The sequence below is a fragment of the Lagenorhynchus albirostris genome, chromosome 16, assembly GCF_949774975.1.
Source record: "Lagenorhynchus albirostris chromosome 16, mLagAlb1.1, whole genome shotgun sequence".
NCBI classification, from domain to species: domain Eukaryota; kingdom Metazoa; phylum Chordata; class Mammalia; order Artiodactyla; family Delphinidae; genus Lagenorhynchus; species Lagenorhynchus albirostris.
In genome coordinates, this window is record NC_083110.1 from 83,491,490 (window position 1) to 83,501,716 (window position 10,227).

The following is a 10,227-nucleotide window of genomic DNA, read 5'->3' on the forward strand; positions in this document are numbered from 1 at the left end:
CCTCCTCCGGGGAAAGTGCCGTGGCCGCCAGCGGGGAAGGAGCGCCTCTCGGCCTCCGCCGCTCGTGCTGGTTGCCGCCGGGGTGGAGAGGTTCGCGAATGCCACCTCCTGGTGCTGAAGGAAAAGTCCTGCCTGGGAAGGCGGCGGGCACTTCGGCGCTCACACTTAGACGCTGTGGGAACACGCAGAGCGCGCGTTTGACAGAGACCTTTACTTAGTCAACGCTGATTTATTGGGCACCTACTAGGTGCCAGGCGTGCTCTGGGAGAGCCACGTGAAGGCAGCGAACTCCACCTCTGCACCCCGCCCTGCCCCCAGGGGAGGAGTGGGTAATAAACAATAAACCAAAAAACTTCCGGAAGTCCCTGCAGGAGGGGAACAGGACCGATGATCGCTGGGAAGGGGGAGGTCAGGGAAGGTGGTCCTCCTGAAGGGCCAGCCAGGGCCAACAGGTGTCCAAGCCCAGGGTGGGTCAGAGCCCGGCCGGCAAGGGGGGGAGGGAGGGGGGGCGGAGAGGGAGGTGGGTAAGGGCGCTTGCACCTAGAAGGAGCTTGGATTCTATCTCCAACCACACAGATACCCCTGGAGTTGGCAAAAAACCTTGTCAAAGGAAAGAGTTGTCATTTTGCGGCTGGTAAGTCATGGAGCTCCCTGCTCGTGGCTGCTCGGTGGCTTCCTGCAAAGGGCAAAGGGCCCTGGCTTTGTCCTCCCATGTGTGAGCAGTTCTCAGCCTCTGGGAGCTTGAGGAGGTGACCACACCTGGGGGCGGATTCAGGGGGCTGCTGACCCAGGGTTGGTAGGTCAAGAGAACCAAGTGCCGCCCGCAGCTCTGGGACGAAGGGGCAGAGGCGCGGTCACCTGGGCCCTGGAGCTGCAGGAACGCCCAGGTTCTGGAGATGCTGAAGGAGCCCTGCTGGCGCAAATCCCACCCGCTCCCAGCAAACGCCCGGGCCACAGGGAAAGACCAGAGCCCTGCCCATCCCGCTGGGCGCCCTCCACTGGCTGGCCCCCGGAAAGGCGGCTGGCGGACACCCGTCACTGCGCAGGGGCGCGAGTGGAGGCTGCCCTGCTCACTCCCAGTGCCACCAGGGCAGTGACTCTCGCTGTCTGAAGGCAGCGAGAGCACTGAGTGCTGAGGGTGTGCGGGGCCTGGGGTGAGGGGCACGGGTGGCTGGTAGGGGAGACCCAGCTGGTCACCGGGCCCCGCCTCACCCCTCTCCCACCTGCATTAGGGCCCAGTGCCGCGCACCACGCTGCAACTCGGTCTAATCCCCACGTAGTGACCCGTGTGCCTCGGACTGAGGCCCCCTGTGGCCTCGCAACCCTCTGACCCCCACACTGGTCCGTTTGCTGCCGCCCTGCCTTCCGCCGGCCCCCGGACCACTGTCCCCCGTCTTCCTGTGGCTCACTTCCTGCTCCCTCGGCTCTGGGCTGGACCCTCACCCCCAGCCTCCGCTGCACGGCAGCACCTTCCAGAGAGGCAGCACCTGGGTGCAGGGCCCCCGTGCTCCGGCCACCTGGAGGGCTGAGGAAGTGCTGCCGAGCCAGGGAGCGAACGTGCCCCCAGGCCCGGGCTTCCGAGGGTTTCCCGGAGCCCGTGCTGCCCCAGGGAGATGGCGCCGCTGAGAGGCTCCAGACACCCTGAGCCGAAGGGCACCATGGGCACGTGCGCCCCAGAGGGACGCCCGTGGGAAGATCCCGGCGAGACCCTGGGAGGCGGGGACTGTTGGTGGGTGGGAGGGGCCTGGGAGCCGGCAGGCCGGGGGGCCCCAGCTGCCCCCCTCCCCGATCTCTGGGGGCCTCCTATCCCTCCCCCATCCTCTGTGATGCTCTGGCTTCACTGGACTTGAAGCTCCTCCCCCAGCCTGGGCCGGGTGGGCGTCTCCCACCTTGCAGAGCCCCTCCCCACACCCCCAGCTCCTTCACTTCTTTAAAGGTTATGTATTTTGATAAATGTAAGAGCCCTAGAGGAGTGTACAGAGCTATACTACGCGTTCTTGTCACAAACCCGAGTCTCTTTTACCATTTAGCTGTGCTGGCCTCACCTTTCTCCTCCTGAAGGAAGAGCCCGTCCGCCAGGTTGGGATCTGACACAGAGGCTGGGCGTCCACCAACACGCTGGTCTCCCAGGACCTGTGGCTGTGCAAGCCACCGGTACTGGGCGACTCGGCCTCACGACTCTCTTTGGGGCACGTGGCCACAGGCCTCTCGTGGCTGCTGGGAGGTACCCACATATGAACGAACCCCTCTGTTGATTTAGGTCCAATTATTTTCATTCTCTTCTCAGGCAGCTTCTTAAGAGGGTGGCACACTCCACCCTCCCTGGCCAGTGCTTCTGGGCTCAGCGGGGCTGCCCTGTCTGATGGGCAGCCTCGGGGTTCAGGCGCCTGGCCTCTGCACTGGGGGCGGCACTGGCCATACTCCCACGGCTGCTGGAGTCCGCGTGCCTGGTCCTCCTCCCTCCTCCTTCTTCTCCTTCCAGGGTCCCTCCCCCAGGTCTGCTACTCTCCACTCATCTCGCATTCGCCACGTGAATGTCCAACAGGCATCAAGGCTGTGCTGCCTCTTCCCTTCCAGGTGTCCTGCAGGGTCCTTGGTGCAGGACAGGCTCCAACCCACCAGGGGCCCAGGCTGCTAAGAGCTTGAGTGAAGGAATGGCTGGATGAATAACTCCCTGGCAGAGAGGATTTGGGGCTGAGGAGGGAAACGTCCGTGTGGGTCTGGTCCAGGCCAAAGGGGCGGGCGGACCCGCCCCCCAGTCCCCCCTCGCCCCGCCCCCAGGCCCGCCTGGCCCCAGCTCTCGGGCACCTTTCCTGGGTCGCCGTTTTGCTCTGCTTTCCTGCTTCTCGGTGGCGCCTGGCTCTGGGTTGGAGAGTGTGGCCACCTTCCCCTCAGCCACACCCAAGCTGGGCCTGGCGAGGGCTCTGGCCCCCTCTCCACACCCAGGAGCGGGGCCACCACTCCCTCCGGCTGCGGAGGGCCGGGCTGGGGCGTGCGCCCCCAGATGTTCTCACCCGAGCTGGAAAGCTTCCCCCAGCCCATGGCTGTGGAAACGGGAGCCAGGCCAGGGGCCCCGGGAGGAGGTGGCCTCTGCCCTGACGGCAGGTGGCAGGCACCTGGCGCCTCGGAAGCACTCTTCTGGGGTCCCAAGACTCTTGTCTCCCTCAGGAAAGGACAAAAAGCGGCAGCTGTGAATCCGCCCCCGAGCTCAGCGCTGGGGCCTCGCGGCACCAGATGCGCGGTCGTGGGTAATGAGCTCTCTCCCGAGGCTGCTCTCCCGGGGGTCTGACCGCATGCCAAACACGCTAATTGGACGCCAGGTACACGATCTGTGTTAGGGCGTCTGCTCCAGCGCCTTTGCTGTGCTCCCAGGATGGGCTCCGACAGCACTGGCCAAGGAGACGCTTCCGGAAGGGCTCCTGGCTACACTCCAGGCCGCTCCGGCCCCAGGGTGGGGCTTCCTGGTGGGTGAGGGATCCAGCTGTGCCGTGGCCAGTGCCCTCCCATCACCCCCCCACCCCGCTGTGCGGGGCCTGGGCTTGGGCCTCGACGTCTTTGTCCTCGTACCCCCAGGTCTTTATTAAGTGCCTTTCATGGCGGAGAGGGGCAGACGGCAGGCAGATTAATAACCGAGCCTGACAGACGCAGGGCAGCATTGCTGACACGGCGACCCCTGCACTGCTGCTGAGGGCGCTTGCGGCTACCTGGGGGAGGGGCAGCTTCCCTGGAGACCCGCTCAGGAAGTGGGGTTCAATCTTCAGGGGAGGAGCTGCCTATGATGGGAACCAATTTGCACTTTTAAAGGGCCACTGGGTGGCGGATGGAGGGCTGGACCCGGCAGGGTTTCAGGTAAGAGTGATGGGGTCCCCTCCCCGTTCCCGGGGAGGGGCCGGCACACAGGGGGCCTTGGTCTAAGGAAAGCCTTACAGCCGGTGCACAGGTCAGGGCTACTGTTTGCCCTGACTGGGCAGCCTGTCCTGTAGGCTCCTGTACACGAGGAACAGCCAGGCTGTGAATAACGCCCCTGACTTTGAGGCAAAGAACACCCCTGGCAACACACGAGGGGCTCCGGCTCCCAGCCCAGGCTGCCCGCTGCCCGGGCAGTGCATCCGGCAGGGCTGGGGAGGGGAGTGAACTGGGCCCGGGAGCTGGTCCGGCACATGACCCCCAAAGGCTCAGAGGCTGTGTGCGGCTGCCCAGCCACTAAACCCCTCTGCCACGGGGGTAGGGGGTACGGGCACCCCCAGGCGCTGGTGGCCTGTGGCATCAGTATGTGGCTTGGTCTGCAGGGGCCCAGTGAGCTGCCTCTTCCTACAAAGGGCCCAGGAGAGGTTGTTCAGCTAAGGAAGTTAATCCATCCTGCCTGGCCCAGGGGACTGGCTCTGCTTCTCCTGGGAAGACCCCAGTCTCTCTCCTGATGACCAGCTGATGACCAGCTTGGCCATGCGATCGCTGTGGCCGGGGAAAGGTGGGCAGGACAGACGCCAGCCCAAGTGGAATCTTAGGATCCCTCGTGTCCACCAGTTTCCTCGCTCTTTGTCTCAGCATGAGAATGGCGTGTCCCAGACCTGCCCCAGGTGGGAAGAGCGAGATCTGGTGGTGCGGGTGTTTCTTATACAGCGTTACTGAGCAGAAGCTGGCTAATATATGAGCAGAGGGTAACAAGGGGCTCTTTCCAGACCCCCAAGTGAGGAGGACAATTTATGCTTTGAAGTCTCTAGTTGGGACAAGCGTTTATTTGGGTGACACTGGAGGGATCCTCGTGGTTTCCTCACTGTCACTTTACCTGGTTTATGGGGCAGACAAGGAGTGTGTCCCAGTGCCCGTCTCCAGGTCGTGCACGGAGACTTGAGGGGCAGAGACTGAATGCAAGCCCCTGCCCTCCAGTGACAGGGACAAGCTGGCGGGAAAGGCCTCTGGGCACTTACTCAGGGTCCTGGGACAAGGAGGGGCCTAGGGACTCCCAGAGGCTCCCTGAGGAAGGGACGGAGAGCTGAGCCTCCGGGAGGGTAGGAATTGAGGCTGGTTTCTCCTGCTCTCAAGGGAAGACTTACAAACCCAGGAGAGAGACCCGCACGGGCAGGCCGGACCCCAGCCACCACACGGCTGTCCTCACAGGTCTCTGGGAGCCCACGTGGCGGCCTCACCTGACACCCTGGGATTTCCACCCCTGGAAAGACCCCAGGAAGCCCCCAAGGGAGCAGTAGGCAGGGGCTGGAAACATCCAGCTGCCTAAAGAGACGGAGGCCAGGGCAGAAGGCAGATGTCACCGAAGGGGACTTGGGCCAGACCACGGAGGCCAAGCCCTGCATCCCTGCCCGGCCCAAAGGCAGAAGGCAGGCAGCTGCTGGGTCACCGACTCAGTCTGTGTGCGGTGTCCCTGCGGCTCCCCCTAGAGGCACAAATGTGAGGATGGATATTCCCCAAGGCCCCGTTCCTCCCCAAGGCCCCGTCCCTCCCCAAGGCCCCGCCCCAGAGGGTCGCCAAGATTTCCCCTGCAGCCCCTGCCCTGCCACCCGAGGGCCAAGGGAGAGCCTCCAGCCAGCCTGGGCCTGAACATTCAGGGGCCTCTGGGCACACGGGGTGGGGGGTCTTGGGCACATAGAGGGGAGTCCCGGGCACACAGGGGTGCAGACGGGGACTCCATGTGCTTTGTGGGCTCCAGCCATGGTGCAGACCGACTGACTGCAGAGTTTGGATTGTGGTTCCACCAGCGGGAGCCCTTGCTGGCCCCAGGCCAGGGCCGCATTCTTGACATCTCTGGAGAGATGACCGCTGTCAGAGATTTGGGTGGAGAGAAATTGCATTTTCAAACAAAACTTTTTTTCTGGTTATGGTGACAGACACCAGGTGTGAAACATCGAACACAATGAAGAAAGTAACTGTCTGCCGCGTCTCAGCCCTCAGCCCCAGGTGGCGGTGTGGCCAGCGTCCTTTCCACCTCTGTCCACTCACCCTCCTTCACTCGTTCATACGACTGCTGAGTGAGCACCTGCCGGGGGGAAGACACTGCCCCAGGCCCCGGGGACAGCGACCCCCAAGGACAGAACGCACAAAAGACCCCGCATGTGGGGGGTCTCACTCTCTATAAGATCCGCCCCCCACAGAACTAACACACACGCTCACACACACACACTCCTGTCTGTGCGCCTTTTCCCACGGGGCCTGTGTCACGGCATCTTCATAGAACCGCTGTTCAGGGCCCGGAATTGCTCAGTCCTGCAGACCAGGTTTGTGGGTGTCCCGTAACGGGTGTCATCTTTAGCAGTTATACTGGGAAGACCACGGGGTACACATGCAAAACCTCTGATATCCTTGTTAGGACAAATTGCTGCAGGCAGACCGGACCTGAAGGTTTCTGTGTTAATCCTGCTGGTGTGTGGCGCTGCGGCAGGTGTCTTCGGCCTTCGTGATCTCACTTTGTCTTGCTTTCCTTCTCGCCTGCGGCTCCCCCGTTTCTCATCCTTTGTCACCCGGTCTGCTTTTTAGTCTCCTTTGGCTGGGGCACAACGTGGGGACCCAGGAGCTCCCCCGGGAGTCCTGGGCCGTCCAGGCGAGGAAGGTAGGGCTGTCCCTGCCGGACAAACACAGTTTGTGGCTGATGTACAGACACCTGTGAGCAGAAACCGTGGGCCAGACAGTAAAACCTCTGTCATCTCGAGACAAAGCTACAGTTGACAACAGTGGAAGCTACAAGCTGTTCTGAAGACAAACCTGGCACCAAAATCCTTAAAAATGACAGAAATGCACAAAGAAGCAAAAAGAGACGCAGTTGTGGTCATGAACTTTAACTCACCTTCCCCATCCATGAAGGCCCAAGTCAGCTGCGGGACGGGAAGGATAAACGATCAATGCTGGGGTCTAATAAATGTATCCAGTTCTCCGTCCTGAACGCGGAGGCATGACAGAGTTACGTGAGTTGACCATACATTTTTCACAAAGAAGATATCAATAGTTTCACCAAAATAAACAGACTGCTTGTATCCTAGGAGCACAGTAACCCGGGTGCGGCCGTGTATGAAGTGCGAGACGCCCACGAAGACATGCAAAGTGGGGGGACCCCGCTATGACAGCACTTCTAATATACTAACACTTTGGGAAAATCTGCGTGTCATTTCATCATTAAATATATGGACACTTACCCAGAGAAAAGTCCTGGAAGTACCCGTGGCACCAAACCCTGCCCTGGGGAGGAGCCTGGGGAGGAGGGGCGGGGCTTGGAGTGGAAGGGGCGGGCAGATCTTGCCTTCCTTCCTATAGCCTCTGCTAAGCTCTTCGGTTTTTTCTATGAGCAGGAATTACTTTTATTTTTTTTTAATTTTTTTGCGGTACGCGGGCCTCTCACTTTTGCGGCCTCTCCCGTTGCGGAGCACAGGCTCCGGACACGCAGGCCCAGCGGCCTTGGCTCACGGGCCCAGCCGCTCCGCGGCATGTGGGATCTTCCCAGACCGGGGCACGAACCCGTGTCCCCTGCATCGGCAGGCGGACCCCCAACCACTGCGCCACCAGGGAAGCCCAGGGATTACTTTTATTAATAAGAACAACAAAGGCCCACATTCCTGGGAACTGAGTGGCCGTTGGTCATGACTGATGAGGCCGGGCTGGGGTCCGGGAAGACCTGCGTTTGTTTGAGCTCGAGGACCATTTTCTCCGGCCGAAGTGAGTTCGGAACAGCCTGCCCTGTTGGTTGTGGGTCTGTCGGCAAAACCAGCAACGCAGCAGGAGGACGGCCAAGCCCGCGGGGCCGGGGCGGCAGCGGGGTCAGCGGGCCGAGGGTTGTGGCCGGTCAGGCACTGCCCGAAGCAGGCCGTGGGGCGAGGTGGTCCTGGCCACGGGGTGGCCGTGACGCCCCCGTCCCCTGAGCACGTCCCCCCTGACTGGTTCCTAAGTGCACCACGAGCTTGCTGGGCCGCAGCCTCGGGCTTATCCGCGAGCCGACCTCGCCCGCTCGTGGCCCTGGCTTTCACGAGCCTCCACCGCGGACTGCACCCCGCGGGACCTTCACCGCGAGGCCATCCCTGTGCCTGCGTGGGAGCTGTCGTGAGTGCGAGGACTTTGGGGCTGGTCCCCGCAGCAGCGCGGCCTCCTCGGGGCCGCCCTGCACTGGGAGAGGCCTGTGCCGGCGAGGACCCCACCAGCCAGCGGCCGATCTCCTTGCCGGGAGCGCACCGACGTGCGCGTGCCTGCGAGCTGCCTCACCCCGGACTGCTAGAGGGGCCGGCTGCCGGCGGAGCCCGGCGGGGCGATGGACACGCAGTGGCGGTCAGCGAGGGCAGGAGGACTGCGCGGGGGTGGAGGGGGGCTGGAGGGCAGGGCAGGGGCCACACAGGAGGCGGACGGCCCCCGTCAGGATGCGAGCCCTCCCAGCCCTGCCTGGAACAAGCTCCCATCAGGACCAGGCGGCTCTCCTCCGACTGATCTGAGCTCCGCGTCTGGGCAAAATCGTTTGTTTTTGTCTTAATTTCTCATTAAACCGGTTCCAGAGCCAGCAGATCAGGTGCTGATTCTGTAGCTTTATAACACTGGCGCTGCAGCTGGGCAGACGGAATCAGCCAGGATGCCTGAGTGGTCAGGATGCGTGGATGCTTGGGGCCGTGAGAGCTCTGATGCTTGGATGTTGGCCCCAGGACAGCAGAGGCTGCAGGTAAATCTTCTTTCCACTTTCTACTCAAATGCTAAGATTTAGGCTCTAAGGGTGATGTCTCTGCTCAGTTTTCAGGGAAATCCAAAATCATCTCTTGTGAGCAGTGGATCGGAGGAAAGGGCTCGGGGGGCAACAGGCAGCCCGGGGTGAGAGCCTTGTGGACGGCGGCCTGGGCCAGGGTTCCGGCTCCTCAGCGGATGGCTGCACCTGTGGCCACAACTGGCTCTCTGTCCACACTTGTCCTGGCTCCTGAAACCTGTCCCCATCACCTGTCACTGCCCTGTCGTTCCTCAGGGGTCAGGTGTGACGGGTTACATCACAACCAGAGGAGGCTGTCCGTGTCAGTGACGTCCACGCAGACAGTGTCATGACACGGTCCCCAGAGGCAGTGGCAGAGGCCAAACACTGTCCTTCTCGCTCGGCTTTCCCTGCCTCCGCGCCGCATCTCCCCGCCTGCCTGGGGCCCTGTCCTCACTGTCCCGGCCCCCGTATCCAGTATTCCCAGCCTCCCCCCGCAGCCTCTCCTCAGAGCCTGGGCCCGTCCAGGCACAGCTGCCCCTCCTGCAGAGGCCAGTCTCCCCCGTGGGGAGGGGCTGCGCAGGCCCAGCAGACCCCTGATCTCGGGGCACCGGGGCAGAGGGGGCCTCTACCTCATTATCCCGTTGCCATCTCTCACCTCGTGTCACAAAGAATTAAAATCTATAATAAGAAAATTTAAGAGCTCCCATCAGCTCCTTCCCGGCCATTAGCCAACCGCACGGGGGTATTAATCTCCTCATCTCCCTTTGGTCTCAATGAATTGTGATAAAAATGTCAAACAATTAGATTATATTGGCCGAGAGAGCCGTGTGATTGATTGGCAAGGCAGGGCGCATCCCTTGAATCACCCTGACCAAGGGGCGGGCTGCACGCTGCAGTACATCCCCCGGGACCCCCTCCGAGTCTGCGTGGGCACCCGGTCCATCTGAGGTCAGCGTTGGTGCAGTGAGCAGGGCTGTCCCCAGGGACACCTGCTGCTGGGCGTGGGGGCCTTGGGGACCAGAGTGATGCTGGGGGGAGGGGAGGGGCAGGCAGCACCCGCACAGGACAGACCCCTGGAGGCGGGGGTCACAGGCCCCTCCCAGAGTCTGCCCCACGGAAGCGCTCTACACAGAAGGGCTGGCCCGTGGAGAAGCCCCGGGGTCTGCAGTCAGGCCCGAGCCGGGAGGGAGCTTGCAGGCGTCACTTCCCAGGAACCACGCCGCCGCCTTCTTTTTAAGGGTGGAGACGTATTGAAAATTGATTTCTCTGCTGGAAACGGGATAATTAAACTGGTTGTTTCTATCTCCATCATCGTCATAATAAAATGAGAGGACAGTGGGCTGTGCACGGCATGAAGTAATACTGTATGTCTTAATGCAAGGGAACATTAATTGAATACAGATGGCCTTTCTTGAAGCGGCTGGGTTATATTTCAGAGATATGGGATAATGATGCCAGTTAATCATTTTTACAAGATATAAAATTACTGGCTCCTCCAGGACGATCATTAAGGAAAACAATTGTTCACAGTAATTGAAAATAGAGTTTTAATTATTTAATAT